Below are 19,925 nucleotides of genomic sequence, written 5' to 3'. Positions count from 1 at the left end.
TCGGGGCAGGGGGAGGGGTGCCTGGTGCCGTCTCACTCTGGCCTGTCCCTGGTGACTGATGGTCCTGAGCCCCTTTTCCTGTTGATTGGCCATTTAGGTAACTTTTCTAAAAGTGCTTTTTCAAGTCCTTCACTCATATATTTAAAACTGGGTTGTCAGACCTAAGCGTCCATCAACAGATGAATGGATAAAGAAGATGTGGTATATATCTAGAATGGAATACTACTCAGCCAGAAAAAAGAATGAAATTTTGCCATTTGCAGCAACATGGAGGGACTTGGAGTATATTATTATGCTAAGTGAAATAAGTCAGACAGAGAAAGACAAATACTGTGTTATCACTTATATATGGAATAAGCTATCACTTATATCTAAAAAATACAACAAACTAGTGAATATAGCAAAACAGAAACAGACTCACAGCTACAGAAAACAAACTAGTGGTTACCAGTGGGGTTAGGGAAGGGGGAGGGGCAAGATAGGGGTGGGGATTAAAAGGTACAAACTATTAGGTATAAAATAAGCTACAAGGATATATTGTACAACATGGGGAATATAGCCAATATTTTATAATAACTATAACTATTTTATAATAACTATTTCTTAGACTAAATACTTATGATAATAAATTCAGTTAGTCTGTTCTACTTCTTTTCTAATTTGAAGTCCAACTTATTCTTTTTTTTTTCCCCAGCACTTACTTTTATTTAATTAATTTATTTTTTTTAACATCTTTATTGGGGTATAATTGCTTTACAATGGTGTGTTAGTTTCTGCTTTATAACAAAGTGAATCAGTTATACATATGTCCCCATATCTCTTCCCTCTTGCGTCTCCCTCCCTCCCACCCTCCCTATCCCACCCCTCCAGGCGGTCACAAAGCACCTAGTCGATATCCCTGTGCTATGCGGCTGCTTCCCACTAGCTATCTACCTTACATTTGTTAGTGTGTATATGTCCATGACTCTCTCTCGCCCTGTCACAGCTCACCCTTCCCCCTCCCCACCAACTTATTCTTAACAGACTTGTTCAACATCTAATAGACTGATGAACTAAGCTATAATCTCATCTAAACCAATATTAGACATTTTCACTCAAATTGTTAAGTTTCACTACTCTTGGTTCTTGAGGTTATAATTGTTAAAATGATATTGTAATTGATTTTGGGAGAAGAAAAGAAATAAATAAAAATAAAGGGCAGGAATGTGATGATAAGGTATATTTATACCCTAATTGATTTTTTAGAGTTTATTTCATTACACAATTGCTTATAGACAGCCACACAATCTAAGAAGAAAATTTTTAAATGCTTTCTATAAATAGTCTTTCACAATCTGTTCTATTTATTTTCTAGCCTCAAAACAATAATTATTGCTAGCAGATTTTTAAACCACCATTTTTGCTAGAGTGGCTAAAGGTTTAAGCATTGAAGCAGTTGCCACCTGACACTGGGTGTGCTGAAAAGAATTGGGCATCCTGGTCTGTGCTCCCCTCCTTCACTCTTTATCTCCACCTTCTCCTCTCATCCGGGTTTCCCGAAGGAACCTCCAACTCCCTGAGAAAAAGCAGCCAGCTCTGCTAACATCGGCCTAATCCTTCTAGGGCAAATGTGCTTATGTTCCAAATTTCAAACTTTTAAGGAAAGATACTTCTACTTTTAAATACTAACAAGTATTAGCAAGTAATTTTACTCTCAAAGAAGCATACCCTGTAGTGTGTCAGCCTCACTTTTAAGGACTATTTAGGGACTTCCCTGGTGGCGCAGTGGTTGAGAATCCGCCCGCCAATGCAGGGGACACGGGTTCGAGCCCTGGTCCGGGAAGATCCCACATGCCGTGGAGCAGCTAAGCCAGTGCGCCACAACTACTGAGCCCGCATGCCATAACTACTGAAGCCCGCGCGCCTAGAGCCCGTGCTCCACAACAAGAGAAGCCACTGCAATGAGAAGCCCGCGCACCGCAACGAAGAGTAGTCCCTGCTCGCCGCAACTAGAGAAAGCCCACGCGCAGCAACGAAGACCCAACGCGGCCAAGAATAAATTAATTAATTAAAAAAGAAGAATATAATCTCAAAAATAAAATAAAAGACTGTTTAAATTCAGCTCGTATTCCCAGCATTCAAAGATAGACTGCCTCATGTAACCATTCAAAGATAGACTGCCTCATGTAACCATAGAAATATGTTGATTCTGGGGCTTTTCCTCAGACCTATAGTCTGTGAAGGGAGGGCAAGTCCTCTGCATGTTTAAGGCGCTCCATGGGTGCTGATCCAGCCACCTATGGAGAATCCTTTTTTTTTTTTTTAAATTTTTTGGCCACGCCACGTGGCATGTGGGATCTTAGTTCCCCAACCAGGGATCAAACCCACGCCCCCTGCATTGGAAGCACGGAGTCTTAACCACTGGGTCACCAGGGAAGTCCTGGAGATTCTTTTTTTAATGCTGATGATGGATCCACTCACGGAGTTGCCAATCAAGGTGCGGCAAGACGCGTTTCTATAAAGAATCCCACAGGTTACGTGAGTGAACACAGAGGGTTGAGAACTTCTGCCCAACACTGTAAAGCAACTATACTCCACTAAAAATTAATTAAAAGAAAAAAGAATTGATCAGAGAAAGGACAAAAATAGAAAGATCTGTTTCGGTTTGCCAATGAATAACAATTGTGTGGAGGAGGAGAGGCAAGTGTATTAACCAGGTTTAGAGTAATTATTAGTGAACGATAGAGGAAATCAGGTGAACAGAAGATCCTAAAAAAGGTTCACAGTGGTGTTTCAGTGACCTTAGTTCTTAACCCTGGCTGCTCTTTAGAACCTTCCAGAAATAAGCTTTTGAAAATTACCAAAGCCTGGGCCCTACTCCAGACCAAGTCAATCAGAATCTATAGGCTGGGGGGCTGATTTTCCCAGCTCCTGGGGCGACTTCAGCACGCCGCCAGCTTCAGCATCATTGCTGTATGACGCGCAAGAAGCCGTTTGAGTCACCTGTTCTCGTTGACATCACAAGAGGGGCACGTTTGCCTCCAGACCCTTGGAGGCCAGTCTTTAGAGGAAATGAATGCTTGGCACTGTCCTCTTGTTCCACATCTTAAACCTTTCACTCTTTTATTTATAAAAGCAGTGGCCACCTGCTTTCTTGCCATAATTTGTAGCAGTATATCGCTTAGAGCAAAAGCCAGAAAGTTATATAACTTCTAAGTTTGCAAGTTGAAATTTGGGGGGATGGAAGGTGGTATTTGTGGAATTGTGTGACCTGTTGCTTGGCAACTTTAAGAGAGTTCAGCTTCTGCATTCTGTGAACTGTCGGAAGTCACGGAGTTTGGTGAGGCGGGTCAATTAGTTCTTGCTACAAAAAGGAAATTAATTCTTCCTTACTCAGAGGGTTTGAAAAGTCGTCCTTCAGAGCAGGCCATGTCACACTTCTTCTGCTTGACTCCACAAATTCTTCTGCCCTTTAGCCCTCTTACTTCTCAAGAGTTTGATCTGATCCGACTGAAGGCTGGAGCATCTTGGCAGAATGAAACAAGGTGGTCAGATTCGTCTGTAACAACATATGCGGGCAGTTACCGGAAAAAGCAGCTGCATGATTCCACGTGCGGCCGACTTCAAGCAGGGCGGCACTGGCCTGAGTGTAACCAGCACGGTTCCTTTGTGATTCACCCCTGGCGATGTCACTCTAACTAGATGAGAATGCTGTTAGAAGGAGGAGGGTATTGTCAACCCTGAGACACTTTGTAGACTTCCGCGCTGTATATTTTCCTGGGTAAATGTCAGGGGGAGGAAGACCTAAATGTCAGTTACCAGCTGAAATTATGTTTGTATTCTCTATTTAGTACTCCTAAAATTATGCGCAACTACCTTTACTCTTTTTTTTTTTTTTTTCGATACGCGGGCCTCTCACTGTTGTGGTCTCTCCCGTTGCGGAGCACAGGCTCCGGATGCGCAGGCTCAGCGGCCATGGCTCACGGGCCCAGCCGCTCCGCGGCATGTGGGATCTTCCCGGACCGGGGCACGAACCCGTGTCTCCTGCATCAGTAGGTGGGCTCGCAACCACTGCGCCACCAGGGAAGCCCGTACCTTTACTCTTGAAAAGTTAAAATATGAGTATTCAGTTAAGATGTAGATATTCTGTCTTCTCTGCTCAGCAAAGAGGTGCTCCTGAGAATTTCACTTTGTTTCTTGTCTAGTTTTTCCACTTTGGGGAATTGAAAAATTCCCTCGGATCAGGAGGAACGTCGACTAGACCCTCCTCTGCCCTCCACCATGAATTGTCTCTGGATGAATTCAAGTGCTGGGGGCCCAAAAGACATATTCTGAGTGTTTACTATAAACCAAGCCCTATGACAGGCCTACAGAAAACATTAATTTCAGTTTCATAGGGTAACTGAAACCACAGAAATAAGTAACCAGCACAGGGGAAGGAGATTTTATCAGTGTCTGTGGCAGGGGGAGGGGTATTGTGTTTCTGGAAAGAGCTCTGTAAAGCAGCTTTCTTCTGAGCTGGTTTAGCAGGTGGGGAGAGAAGGGAGGGCTGCCTGGAGGAGAGAGTGCACAAAGGCAGCAAGCACTTAATCCCAGGTGTTATCTGAGAGCTGCAAGCAACTCAGTGAGTTTGAGACAGAAAGCATTAAGTGAGGATGTGGAAAAGCTGAGGATTCGAAATGTAGTATTTCCCTCTGTAGGTTGTCAAATGTCTTGTCCAAATTCTGGAAATCTATTTGAAAATCAATTGGATTATTGGCTCCAACTTGAGACGTGAGGAATAATTCAAATAATACCCTAACGAATACTAGTTATTTTGCCTTCCAGGGCTTTCCAAATTATCAAAACAATGCTTAAAGCCAAAATGCCTCAGAAGTACTTTGCAACTGGATGCCTCATCTGGTGTATTCCAGTGAACGACACAGTCACTGCATTTTTAATAGCTCTCGAGTATGTTGACACCTCAATTAACTTTGGAAGTCCCTTTGCTAATTCTGTGAATTTTGAGGCACCTCTAGGCCAGCAGGGGAATCTTCAAGGCAATGCTTGCTTCCCTATCTCAACCTTGGACTCCCTGAGGTATACAAACCCAGAAAATATGAAAACTGTGAGAACTCTGACTGGGCCTTTCAGAAGAGTCCCAAATTCTTTGAAAAGCAATGATTTTCCCTTCGCATTGGTACTTATAGAGACAAATCCCTGAATGAAAAAGCAGCAGCATGTTGGATCATGCTTCTGAAATGAAGAGGCGCTGTGCCAGACTCACTAAAAGGCCACGGGACAAATAGGGAGCATTAGTTTGTTACAGCAGCAATAGAAAAGTGCAGGCGGATGTCGGAGATATTGCAATTTGGTCTAATAAAGTGAGTAACCCAATGAAGCAAGTCACACAAATTTTTTGGTTTCCCAGTACATATAAAAGTTATGTATACACTATATTGTTAAGTGGGCAATAGCATTATGTCTAAAAAACAATGTTCATGCCTTAATTTAAAAATACTTGGTTGCTAAAAAAAATGCTAACCATCATCTGAGAACACAGCGTTGCCACAAACCTTCAATTTGTAAAACACACGGTATCTGCAAAGCACAATAAAGCCAAGTCCGATAAAACAAGGTATGCCTATAACACAGGTAGAGTGGAGAGCAGAAACATTTTCATAATAAAGGAAAGTAAAAATTGTTATAATAAAGGAAGGAGCACGATACAAAATTTTCATGAATCTTTAAAAGCAGGAAATATAAAAGAAAATTAGTACTTACCAGACCAAATTTTCACTTACCAGTGAAAACACTCAGAACGGTGGAGAAAGGTCGTGTTTGCAATCTCAGGCAGATTAATTAATTTGAGCCAGAGGCAATTTTTAAAATGAAAATTAAAAAAAAATGCCACTTTGCTAAAATATGTCAAGTTTTTAAGAATAAAGATAATCAAAGATGTGTCAGATCTCCACACAGAAAACTATAAGACATTAGTGAGAGAAAATAAAGACCTAAGTCAATGGAGAGATAAACCATGTTCATGGATCAGAAGACTAAATATGATAAAAATATTATTTCTCCCCAAATTGATTTATGCAATTCCAATAGGTGTTTTTGTGGAACTTGACAAGATGATTCAAGGCCAGGGAATAGCCAGGACATTCTCAAAAAAGAACAAAGTAAGAGGGTTGGTTCTACAGACAACAAAATTTACTATGAAGCCTCAGTAATTAAGGCAGGATGGTATTGTGGCACAAAGATAACAAACAGACCAATGGAAGGGAATAAAGAGCCCAGAAACAACCATGCATATATGGGCACTTATTTATGAGGAAGGTAGCAGAACCGTGGAGAAAGGTCGTGTTTGCGATCCCAGGTAGATTAATTCCAGATGAATTAGAGGCCTAAGTGTGAAAGGCAGAACAGCAAATCCATTAGATGACGACATAGAGAATATCTTGTTGATCTTGAGGTTGGCAAAGATTTCTTAAACAGACACAAAAAGCGCTAACCAGAAACAAAAAGTGAAGTAAATGGGACTGTCTTAAAATTAAGTAGTTCTCTTTAACAAAACACACCCTTACGAGTATGAAAAGGCGAGCTATGGAGAGGAAGACAAGATTTTCAATTTAGTGACTGACCAAGGGCTCATAACTATGATACATATAAAAAATCTCCTACAGGGCTTCCCTGGTCGCGCGGTGGTTGGGAGTCCGCCTGCCGATGCAGGGGACACGGGTTCGTGCCCTGGTCTGGGAAGATCCCACGTGCTGCGGAGCGGCTGGGCCCATGAGCCATGGCCGCTGAGCCTGCGCGTCCGGAGCCTGTGCTCCGCAAAGGGAGAGGCCACGACAGTGAGAGGCCAACGTACCGCAAAAAAAAAAAACTCCTACAAATTAGTAGGAAAAAGACAACCCACTAGAAAAATGGAACAGAGAATCCAAGCGACCAATAAACTTATCAAAAGGTCCTTAACCACATTAGTAATCAGGAAATGTAAATTAAAACCACAGTGAGCTTACTCATGTCATCTTCCAGAAAGGTGAAAATTAAAAACACCATGAATACTAAGTGCTGGTGAGAGTGTAGAACAATGAGGTCTCTCATGTACATCTGGTGGGAATGTGCATTGAATTGTTTTCTTTAGAAAAACTGTTTGGTCTTGTTTTCTAAAGTTGATGCTATAAATTTCTTAGGACTTAGCAGTTTTAAGTATATACCCAGCTGAAAGGCATTGTCACACGTGCACCAAGAGACATGTACAAGTATGTTCATAGCTGCATTTTTCATAATAGCCAAAAAACTGAAAAGAAGCCAAAGGTACGATATGTACTATTCATCTACAGCAGAATGCACAGACAGTGCTGTGATCATACGATGCCCGTGTAAATGAACAAACTATGGTTACACCTTGTAATGACACAAACATTATATTGAGCGTTTTGAGCCAGATGCAATACATATTGTATTATTCCATTTACGTAAAATTAAAAAAAAACACAGTCTAAGCCCAACTATAGTGTTGGGTATATCTGCCTGGGTAATAAGAAATATAAGAAGCAAAGAAATGATTCCCAAAGAAGTCAGGAAACTGGCCCACTGATTACCTGCCTCAGACCTTCTGCCCCAAACCTATTGGAAAAATAATTACTGGGGTTGGGCTCAGAAATGTACATTTAAAAAGTAATACCCTCTAGTGATTCAATCGCTGCTGTTGGTTAGGAGAAGAAAGATACAGGGTGGGCCACCAGCTGTCATCTCAGGAGTTATTAGGGCTAGTCTGTGGGCTGAATACATGTCCAGGAGCATTTTAGAACTCTTTAGGCTGAGATAATTCCCCTCGATCCTTACCTCACACACACATTCCAGGTCCTCAGAGCTCAGAGACCCTCCTCCCCCCAATCAGAGGCCCTAAAACGATGGCCACCATGTGTCGCCCTCTAGAAATTGATGACTGTGCTTCCCGCCAAGCCAACTGCTTGCCTAAAACGAGTGTCATATCTGGATTCAGGGAAACTGAACTACAGATATGTTTTGAAAGAGAGACACAGCATCTGTGAATCCCCAAGTTACCGCATTGCTACTAAGTTTTCCTGGGAAACCAACATAATTACCGTAATATTTCCTATTCCATTCACAGCACTTATCTTATTTTGAAAACAACTCTCTAGCGAAAGTCTCAGAAATCCTGTGAAAACAATTTTGAACTTAATGTTTGAGATTTTCGTGTACAAAAGTTGACCCTTTTATGACAAATCAGGGACCAAACAAATCACTAAAGACAATGAGAAAGTCCAACTTGGGTTGATTTAATGAGATTTTACGGTTGGGAGTGTGGAAAGAGAGGAAGAGAAGAAGCGTCGAAGTTTAAGAAATCAAATGAAAGGGTGAGTGAAAAGCCCTGTTAAGTCCATAGTCTGTGACTTATAAACCCATAAGCTTATAATTTGTACTTGCTCTCTTTAGGATGTCATTGTCAAACGGCTTTGCCCGCAGGGCTGGTCTCCAAGAGACCACAGATGTTAAAGGTAAGTGCAACATGATCAGTTCTGAGCACAGCCCTTTGGCCAAGTTTGCTGTCTTGATAACTTTTATATACTTGATTGTCATCCAGATGGTTTCCATTTGCCTACTAAAGGCAAGGCTTCTCTAGCAAGAAAACGAGCATGTTCCACTCTGGATCTGTCGCTCTTAAAAATAACAGTTATTCCAGGGCAAAAAAACTTCCTCCTCCATGTTAGTCCCAAATGTACCTTCTGACAGAGCTTGGAGCTCTAGGTAATGGAATCTGAGCTTTACTGGGTACATCAAAGAACTGGGAAGAAAAAACAAACTATTATAAACGACCAATTATAGTAAACTAGTAAATGGAGGAAACTCCATTTACTAATCTATACCCACCTCCACCCAGTTTTAGTTAAATCAGGATAACACTAGCTGCTATAATAGATAAACCTCCACATTCCAGTTGCTTAACACGTTAAAACGCAGTTTTTTCCTTCATCTAAAGGCCCAGGAGGGTGTTTTGCAGACAGACCTTCCACAGGGTGATCTAAGGACACAGACTTCCTTCATCTTGGGGTTCCACATCCCCTGGGGCACCAGAGTCCTTTCTCTCCATCGAGCGGGAGGGAATAAAGGGTAGGGAAGGCACCCCTGCTTTTTCACCATTTCAGCCTGGACATGACTCGCATCTCATATGCTCACATTCCAGTGGGAAAAGCGGTCACAAGACCCCACCTACATGCCAGAGAGTTTAGATTCCTGGGTTGGGTAGACTCTTCCCAGTAACAACTGCACACTGTGGAAGGGGACAGCTGGCCTTCCTGCCACACACTCTGATTTTGGGGGAAGAAACACAATAGGTTTTTCTCATACAATTTCCACCTCTCAGGGTTCCATCTTTGAAGGTTTAATAAGACTAAAGATTATCTCAAATTAGGATTTTTAAAGCACCTTATAAAATATTCTGTTAATACTTTTTGTTGTATTTGTTGTTCAATATGTACCCATGTGTTGTGGGAGGAGGGTGGATGGTGTCAGGAACCACCCTGCAGCCTCATGGGGTTCTCCTAAATAATGGCTATCACCATTCTGCTGGCTTTCTTAATAAAATTGAACTTTATGGGAATAGTGCATTTGAAATGGGTTTTGTGTGTCCCTGTATGATTTGTTGAGGCAAGAGACAGCACAGGTAACCATCTGTGCTATTGTGAAAGTCAGGAAAGACTTTCTTTCCCCGTTTGCAGTAATAAACGTAAAACCGAAACACACTACATAGCTCGGAGACAAGTCTGAGCTAGGGTAAGGGAAATTAAATTACTTAACCCCTCTACCATAGGAATTGCTTTGTTTTCCTATATCTCCTCTCCTGTCTTTATGGTAAAGTATTAGTAGAGGAAAGGTAGAAAGGACATAAATGTTGTATTCATAATGATGACTTACTAATGGACCTCGCCCATGTTGCCTTTTTCATTTTCCTCAAATGGTCATTTATTTTTTTTGCGGTACGCAGGCCTCTCACTGTTGTAGCCTCTCCTGTTGCGGAGCACAGGCTCCGGACGCGCAGGCTCAGCGGCCATGGCTCACGGGCCCAGCCGCTCCGCGGCATGTGGGATCTTCCCGGACCGGGGCACGAACCCGTATCCCCTGCATCGGTAGGCAGACTCTCAACCACTGCGCCACCAGGGAAGCCCCTCAAATGGTCATTTTAATTTAACTGATGACTACACTCTTCATTAAGAGGTGACAGTACATCAGAGTAGAATTATTTAATTGGGCCAGAGGATAACTTCCCTTTGTGCCTCTTTTCAATGTCCAGGTCTAATTTTTGGATCATCAACTTTGTGCTAGAAGCTTCTAATGAAGGGAATTGAAACACAAAGCCAAGGATCAGATTGTCAGTACAAGCCCACTGGATAAATTTGCTCACCACTAGCGGACATTGGTCTGTTGACTGTCTCTTTGTAGAAATGTGTCCATTGGGACTTCCCTGGTGGCGCAGTGGTTAAGAATCCGCCTGCCGATGCAGGGGACACGGGTTCGAGTCCTGGTCCGGGAAGATCCCACATGCCGCGGAACAACTAAGCCCGTGCGCCACGACTACCGAGCCTGCGTTCTAGAGCCCACGAGCCACGACTACTGAAGCCCGTGTGCCTAGAGCCCGTGCTCCGCAACAAGAGAAGCCACCGCAATGAGAAGCCCTTGCACCGCAACCAAGAGTAGTCCTTGCTCACCGCAACTGGAGAAAGCACCCGCGCAGCGATGAAGACCCAACACAGCCAAAAATAAATAAAATACATAAAAATTTTTAAAAAAGAACGAAGAAGAATTGATAGCAGATGAGAGATGTCATTAAAATTTTTTTTTAAAGTGTTCATTCGTAGATATGCAAATCAGACAGGCTGTTCTTAAGTGTGATTCACATCATCAGAGGAAATACGTTCTCAAATTCTTTTTCACGACTGCCTTTCACAGAGTTCCATCTTATTTGTTCTGCCTACACTAAGGCGGGTTTTCCTTTTGCGCCACTATTAATTTTCTTTCCAAGTGATGTGGTTGTGGCTTTTCCCTTCTTTGGCCCCTCATATGCCCATCTCTCATGTTCAAAGAACAAAGCAATAGCTAATAAAAACTAAAATCAAGGATCCTAAAACTGCAATACCACAGACAGTAACTGTTCAACAATTCAACTTTCTCTGAGACAGATTCTAGCAAGTTTTGTTTAATTAAAAAGCTTCCCTCCAGCAGAAGCAATTTATGAAGAGTGAGGTGGGATGCGGGGCAGCTGGGGTAGCTCTCACGGGCTGTTCCTTTCCCTCTTCTCGTTCTTAAGGCCATGCCTGTGTCCCTCCAGGATGAGCCCAACTTACCCTTGCAGAAGGGTACACTGGGCTCTTTGATTCTTGTTCTTCCAGGAGACGTATGTACTAGGGAAGAGGTTATCTATAGAATGACCACATCAAAGCCCAGATGTGACAGCATGTGTAAGATCTTCTTGGGATATTCCCTAGCCACACATAACAAATTCCAAGTCCCTAAAGCAGCTACTTGGAACTCTATGGTATATGGCCTTTTACAAGGATGACAGGATCCAGGAAGATATTTATAAGAACCAAATAATATTCTAAGAGGGCAACATGAATATAGTTTGTCATGTTACTTCAAGAGTGTGTGTGTCCATTTTTAACATCTTTTTTCTCCTATTCTTTCACTCTCACTTTTATTCTCCTGCAAAGCCTTCTCCAAACCTCAAGAGACTTACAAAAGTAAAAAGAACTCAGCAGACCACCCGTAAGTCATGTCTTTACACAGGGAGATCTTAAAGCATAAACAAGTCATGTCTTTATCTTAAAGCATAAACAAGATGATGTCACTTCTCTGTTTCCTGTCAAACTTGCAATCAAATCCTAACTCCTTACCAAGGCTGTAAGGTCTGGCACAAATGGGACCCTGCCTATCTGTCCAGTCTCACTCCATGCCTTTCTGCTTTTGATCACTCTGTTCCAGTTACATTGGCTTCTTTCAGAAACTTGAAACTGCTAAGCCATTTCCCACTTCAGGACCTTTGCACATACGTTCTCTTTGCTGGAATGCAATGATCTCAGCTCTGCTGAGCTGTATCCTTCAAGTTTGAATTTAAATGTCACCTCTTCAAAGAGGTTTTCCCCGGCCACTACATTTAAAGTCAGTTCTTCACACTCTTTCCATTTTTAATTTCCATCTTAGTTCCTAATTTGCCATGTATTATTGTATTCGTTTACTTGTTATCTCATTCCTCTTCTAGAACATAAGCTTCATGAGAGAAGGAACTTGTCTGTCTTCTTCGTCTCTGTAACTCCAGCACCCAGGACAGGGCTCAGTACAAACCAGATGTCGTTTAACTGTATGTTGAACAGTGGTTTTTATGGACTTTCCATGGTTGACTTTTTCTTTCCCACAATATATTTCCTTATAGAGGCAGATTGTTACATAGAATTTGCCTTCCCAAAGGGAATTCATAAAGTACTTTCAAAAATTAGAATATACTTTTTACTGAAGCAACCTTTCAAAAACTTGTGTTTCCACGACCCAGCAATCCCACTACTGGGCATATACCGTGAGAAAACCATAATTCAAAAAGAGTCATGTACCAAAATGTTCATTGCAGCTCTATTTACAATAGCCAGGACATGGAAGCAACCTAAGTGCCCATCAACAGATGAATGCATAAAGAAGATGTGGCACATATATGCAATGGAATATTACTCAGCCATAAAAAGAAACTAAATTGAGTTATTTGTAGTGAGGTGGATGGACCTAGAGTCTGTCATACAGAGTGAAGTGAGTCAGAAAGAGAAAAACAAATACCGTACGCTAACACATATATGTGGAATTAAAAAAAAAAATTGGTCATGAAGAACCTAGGGGCAAGATGGGAATAAAGACAAAGACTTGCTAGAGAATGGACTTGAGGACACGGGGAGGGGGAAGGGCAAGCTGGGACAAAGTGAGAGAGTGGCATGGACATATATACACTGCCAAACGTAAAATACCTAGTGGGAAGCAGCCCCATAGCACAGGGAGATCAGCTCAGTGCTTTGTGACCACCTAGAGGGGTGGGATAGGGAGGGTGGGAGGGAGGGAGACGCAAGAGGGAAGAGATATGGGGACATATGTATAACTGATTCACTTTGTTCTAAAGCAGAAACTAACACACCATTGTGAAGCAATTATACTCCAATAAAGTTGTTAAAAAAAAAACAACTTGTGTTTCCAATGGCAGGCTTTAAAATCCTCTGTAGTAGCACATAAAATTGTAATACTTTAAAAATTGAATGAGGGAATTCCCTGGCGATCCAGCGGTTAGGACTCCGTGCTTTCACTGTCGAGGGCCCAGGTTCAATCCCTGGTCGGGGAGCTAGGATCCCGTAAGCCAAGCGCGGCTTGGCCAAAAAAAAAAAAAAAAAAAGGAATGAAAAATAGCGTTCCAAATGGCACTGTTGCATTCGGTACGTGGTTTTAGATGTACACGCTGCGCCACCCCCCACCCAGGCTCTGTAACAGGCTGAACAAGGCACAGTCAGGCGAACCCAAATCTGAAACATACACACGCAGTCGTGTAAACTCGTGATGGTGAACACAATCGGGGATGAGCGGGAGAGAGGAAAGAGAGCGGGAGGAGAGCTGGTGCCTGTAGGGCCCGAGGCAGGGCAAGTACCTTCCTCTGCTTCGTGATGTGGGTGTCCTGTGGCTTCCAAGCTTTGTTCACCTTGTTTCCATAACGTCTCAGGGATGTGCCCCCTTGTGCTGTTCTGGGAGCGTTTCCAAGGCTTTTGGCTTCTGGAGGCTGGGGCCCCAGAGTGAAGGTGGGGGCAGATGGGTGAGGGCATGCCCGAAGAGAGGGACTTTTCCTGCCGGTGTGCTGGTCGGCCTGGGGAGGGAGCAACAGGCCAGCCCCGGGACGGAACAGTAAAGGGGTAAGATGGCCACCAAACCAGGCAAAATCTGCCCCAGCTGTCCTGGGAGAGACTCGCAGCTCGTCATCCAGGCTTCTCTACATCCAAACCAGCATCTCCCAGGCAGAGGCATCTGGAGGGCCGCCCCTCTCCAAGGCATCCTCTTTTCCTAAGGCCAGAATTTGGGGCCAAGAGGAAAGACTCCCCTCCTCTGCCTCAGCTACCAGGAGAAACCCCCAGATGAAACTTCCCACCCCGCCAAACAGAAACCTAATTCCTACCTATCTCCTCCTGCGTGTGAATTCACGCCACCTTGTGCCTGTCACCTGAGTTGTTTATCCCTGAGGTTCCACACTTTGCACTCCTACCACCCGCACTGAGAATGTTCTAGCACTTTCTCCACCCATCCCATCCCCCCCCACACACCTGTTGCCTGATGGGGACCGATATGACTTGTTCCTGGATTCCTCCTGGTGCAAGCCCTGCAGGTCTATTCTGCTGGGGGAGAAGAGGACTCCTCAGGCTTCCACATGAATATCCTCCCTGGCTGTTCCTAGGGCCACTCTTGTGTGCCTTCCATTGTTAACACAGGCGAGCTGCCCCTGCAGGACAGCTGAGGACCAGCAGGGCCGCCGGGCAGGCCACTGCCTCACCTAATCCTTGCCCCGCCCCCTTCTTCCCACTCCCACCGTGGAGCTCGACAGCGCAGCTGCCCAAGGAAGGGAGCAAAGTGGCTTAGAACAAGCCCCACCCACCACGGGGCTCCCGACTTCACTCCTGGTGTGGGCTGTCACAGCAGAGGGACCTTCTAACGCCGGCATCTAGTTTGTTTTCTGGTTAATTTGTATGCCTGGCTGTGGGAAGCGCATACATTTCTTTTAAACTACAGAAAGAAAAAAGCTTATATTGGCCACCCATCAATCCAGGCAGCCTGGGAAGCGTTTTGCCTGGGACTGAGGTCCTCACCACACTCAACATGACAGATACGCCGGATGATGGCCAGCACACCCCAAAGAATCCCAGGATGGGCCCCCCAGACCCACAGAATACCCATGTCCCTTTCAGGAATTGGGAATTTTGTTTTCCTCTATTTGAAATCAGGCAACAGTCTAATAAATGGTTAAATGTGTTTTTCAGAAAATATTCAAGTGTAAGGCAAGAGTTTCCAAATTCCCTGCAGAGACTGGACACAAGGGAACATTGGCAGCTGAGCCTGTTATTAAGAAGGTCACAAGATGCCATCTGTTACTGTGCATACTTTGCTGTTCAAGCAAAACATCGACTAGGCGGTGGCTGCGATTGCTTTTGCCCGTGAACTTAAAAGATAGCACGACAGTGGGCACTACCGTGATTTCAGGGGCTTGTGTGAACAAACCATGGGTCTGCCTACGGAGTGGGCTGGAGCTATGTGGGGAGAAGATGGGAAGAAGACACTGTTTTTAGGTCTGTCCTTGGTTATGGCTCCAATGTAATTTGGGATGCTGCTGCCTGGTTTTCTTAATCTTCTTCTGTCTTTTTAGCCATCTATAAAATATGATACTAGCACTTCCTTGCCTATAATTATGAAATTAAGGCAGATAAGTGAATGCCTTATTATACACAATTAAAGATTAAAAAAAATATTTATTTATTTATTTGGCTGCGCCAGGTCTTAGTTGCGGAGTGCAGGATCTTTAGTTGTGGCATGCGTGAACTAGTTCCCCGACCAGGGATCGAACTGGGCCCCCTGCATTGGGAGTGTGGAGTCTTAACAGCTGGACCACCAGGGAAGTCCTAATTTTTTTTTTAATTCATAGAAAAGTTGAAGGAATTGTACAACCAATATTTGCCTACTCTCTGCCCAGATTCACCAATTGTTAACATTTTGCCACATTTGTTAACATACAGCTTTATCTCAGTCTCTCCCTATTGATACTTGTATATAGTACTTCTTTGCTGAACTACTGAGAGTACATTACAGGCATAATAACAGTATATCCTTAAATACTTCAGCATGTACTCCTAGGAATTAAGAATGTTCTTTTAGCAAAAAAAAAAAAAAAATGTTCTCTTACATAACTGTGATACTATTATCGCACGTAAGAAACTTAATATTGATAGAAAAATTTTTACCTAATATACAGACCATTAAATACCTTATTCTTAAAAATCTGTCAGGAAAAGATTCACTCTGTCATCTATCCCAATGGTTAGCAATTCTCTCTTTGAAATACCTTATATTTTTGAGGCACTCTGAAAAGCCTGATGAAAGCTCTGGGCCCTATCTTCAGAAACACATCCATTGAGACCCTTCTACAAGCCAACAACGCGTACCTCTTGGATCCCTCCAGGGTGTCCATGGACTCTTGCTTAAGTGTTGTTAATCTTTGATCTAAATTCTCCTCTTTTGTGTACATACAATTTGAGACCACAGTACTCCAGAAAGGCTAAAAACTATTTTTCTTCCCTTTCCAACATTATGTTTTGTGTTCATGAAGCTTCATTTCAAGGAACTCAAAGTTTCAAGGACCTCAGGGATGGGTAGGTAGGGGATCATATGATCCCGTAATCTAAGCTAAGAAAACGGAATCACAAATACAGCTGAGAGCAGTACAATGACAGATACCCAGTAGGTGGACTACATGATTAGAAGACCAAGAATATTTCCAACTTGAGCTTCTCTGATTCTGAAAGAGCGGTGCTCGCAAACCCACACTTGCTTTCTTGATAATTCACTTTTAAAACCAAATACTTGTGGCATTCCATCAGGGTTGGGGCAAGATTTATGGACCTAATATGTAAGGTAGAATTTGTTGGCCCTTACTGACATTGTTAGTTTCATCAACAAAATTGCCCAATTTGGTTGCAATTCTAGGAGGAGGAAGTGGGAGCAGGGAGGTGGATACACAGTAGCAAATTAGGGTAATGTTAAATGTCCTTAATTAACAGGCCAGTTGAAACTGCCAAGGTCAAGTTGCCCTGTGGGCTCTATTTTGTCAACTGTTAACTTGCAAAGAAAAAAATCATCAGCTGACCGAACTCCAACATATGAGAGCTTGCTGGTGTTCTTCTCCATAAACAGACTGAAGAAAATGAGAGATGTTTCTAACTCAGAAGAATGACCAGGTTTGGCTACAAGATGAGCATAAACGTGTAAATCCCTCATGCAGTGGTCTAGCACAAATCCTAATGCCTGTTTTCCCCCTATAATCCAACAAACGCCTCAAAATTACTTTCTATAAAACTTCTATATTATAAAATCATATAATTTAGTAATTAATGATTATCTCATATAATTCTTGCAAGGAAGGGTGACAAAAAACGACCTAAAGCCTCTGGCAGGCCTATGGGATTTATAAAAGTCTTATAGAGCTTCGAAAAGCTAAGGATTTACAGCCAATGGAATAATCATAGCTAATTATGCAGGATCAACTTCTAATCCACATGCTTTAACTGCCGCTGTGAAAAAGTGAGTTTTTCTTGAATTTAGCTAAATAATTATTGAACTCTTTATTTGACTTTAGCTTAAGATAGCTTGTTTTTAAAAGTTTATCAGCATAAAATAGCACAAATAATGAGTATCTCCCAAATGCTATTCCTCTCCCTTGACTCATCCCTGTTGACCAGGCCCCATCATTTTATGCCAAACCAGACCCTCTTTACCCTTTTAAATCAGTTTTTACTTACTTTTAATCAAGTTTAATTTTTTCATCTTATAGGAAATTTATAACTTATAATTTTTTCCTCATAACAATGGCTATAATCACAAAGACAAATGTTGGTAAGGATGTGGAGAAACCAGAACCTTCATTCATTGCTGGTGGGAATGTAAAGTGGCACAGCTGCCTTGGAAAACACCTTGATAGTTTCTTTAAAAGTTAAACACAAATTTACAATAGGATCTAACAATTCCACACCTAGGTACCCACTCAAGAGAAACGAAAACAAATGTCTACACAAAGATCTGCACGTGATGTTCACTGCGGTATTATCTATAGTAGCGAAAATTGGAAAGAACCCTTACGTTCATCAGTTGGTGAATGGATAACAAAATCTGATATATTCATACAATGGAATACTAACTACCCACCAATAAAAAGAACGAAATATGGAATGTGGATGAACCTCAATAAAATTGTTAAAAAATACACTAGAGCTTCTTCAGACCTTGAGAAAAATGTATAGCTTTAGCATTTCAGCATAGTCTTGGTTCCCTCTGATTCTAAGAGTATAAGCTGTGCATCATGGAAGAATGTTCCAGGCATAAATTTACCTTGACTTCTGGCTTCCAGTTCTGCATGTAAGGGGCTTGAACGAGTCCACTCCATCCTCACAATGTGGTAAAAAGCTGAAGAGACTGAAAAATCAACAACTCTTCTTAGATCCATAAGAGAGGTGAGGACACAGGGAAAACCGCCACCCCCAAGACTGAAGAGACAGACAGGTGAATTCAGAGAGTCACAACTTAGCAGAGGAGTCTCACAAGTGGAAGCCACTACGGGAACCAGTGCCAGGGCTGGAATACCTGAACTGTAATTGCTGACAAATTGCTGGAGGCTCAATGTAGACAAGTCTGAGAGTGAAAAATTCTAAAAGGACCCAGGCATAGGGCAACCCCTACAGTACTGTGAGATTTACCCCAGGAACTTGACCAGGTACCCACGGTAAATATCAGAGAAAAATCCCCTTGTGCTTCTGGCGGGGGGAGGGGAAAAAGGAACCATTTTGAAATACTCCAGAGCACTATATTCTTCTTAACAAGGTCTACCCTCATGAGAAGCTAGTTAACCAGAGCCTAATCTGCCAGGGTTGTTATCATTGCCTAACTGACCTGGGAGCAGGGAAGTACCCCACTCCAGCATACCCAAGCTTTCCATGTGGGAAAAGAAATACCCAACGCCAGTCCACTTTAGCCATTCTGTTCTACCTAAGCAGGGAGAAAAAAACTTGGAAAAACTTGTGAAGTTCACAGTCCAGAGGCACAGGCTCACTAAATGGCTGAGACCTAATCATAGGGCTATAGAATGCTTCCCCTCCCCCTACAACTTACCACCACATTATTTAAGGTCCTATTTACAGCAATTCCTTTTACCTGGTACAACACATTCTGCCATCAAGAAAAAATTACAAGGCATGCTAAAAGGCAAAAACACAATTTGATGTAACAGAGCAAGCATCAGAACCAGACATGGCAGGATGTTGGAATTATCAGACCAGGAATTTAAAACAACTATGGTTAATATTCTAAGGGCTCTAATGGATAAAATAGATAGTATGCATGAACAGATGGGCAATATGAGCCTACGTGGAAATCCTAAGAAAGAACCAAAAAGAAATGCTGAGATCAAAAACAGTATAACAGAAAGAAAGAATGCTTTTGTGGGGCTTATTAGAAAACTGGTCACAGCTGAGGAAAAAAATCTCTGTGCTTGAGGTTACCTCAATAGAAACCTCCAAAACGGAAAGGCAAGGAGAACAAAGACAGAAAAGACAGAACAGACTGTGGGACAACAGAAGGTGTAATGGGCACACCAGGAAAAGAAATAGAAAAAATATATAAAACAATAATGAATGAGAGTTTTCACAAATTAATGTTGGATACCAAACCACATATCCAGGAAGATCAGGGAACATCAAGAAGGATAAATGTAAAACAAACAAACAACAAACTCTACATAGGCATATCATTTTCAAACTACAGAAAGTAAAAGTTAAAGAAAAAAATCCTGAAAGAAGCCAAAGGGAAAAAACACCTTACCTATAAAGAAACAAGATAAGAATCATATCCAACTTCTTCTCAGAAACCATGGAAGCAAGAAGAGAGTAGAGTGAAATATTTAAAATGTTGACAGAAAGACCCCACTAACCTGAAATTCTATACCCTGTGAAATTATCCTTGAAAAGTGAAGGAGAAAGAAATACTATCTCAGACAAACAAAAACTGAGGGAATTTTTTGCCAGTAGAACCGCCTTGCAAGAAATGTTAAGTTCTTTAGCAAGAAGGAAATAATATAGGTCAGAAACTTGGATCTGCATTAAAAAAAGGAA

At 42.3% G+C, this 19,925-nt stretch overlaps 1 long non-coding RNA gene across 5 annotated transcripts in view; it reads right to left on the bottom strand.

Annotated features, from left to right (window-relative positions):
- Nucleotides 1–19,925, bottom strand: part of LOC117312441 (uncharacterized) — a 77,982-nt gene that overhangs the window by 48,103 nt on the left and 9,954 nt on the right. For all 5 annotated transcript variants that reach the window (XR_012332152.1, XR_012332150.1, XR_012332151.1 and 2 more), the window contains one exon: nt 18,151–18,234. This is a non-coding gene — a long non-coding RNA (uncharacterized lncRNA). The remainder of the gene's footprint in view (nt 1–18,150; nt 18,235–19,925) is intronic.

This window comes from Tursiops truncatus, chromosome 5 (assembly GCF_011762595.2).
Source record: "Tursiops truncatus isolate mTurTru1 chromosome 5, mTurTru1.mat.Y, whole genome shotgun sequence".
Classification (NCBI taxonomy): Eukaryota; Metazoa; Chordata; class Mammalia; order Artiodactyla; family Delphinidae; genus Tursiops; species Tursiops truncatus.
The sequence above is the reverse complement of the archived record's forward strand: the minus strand, read 5'-3'. Positions and strand labels throughout refer to the sequence as shown.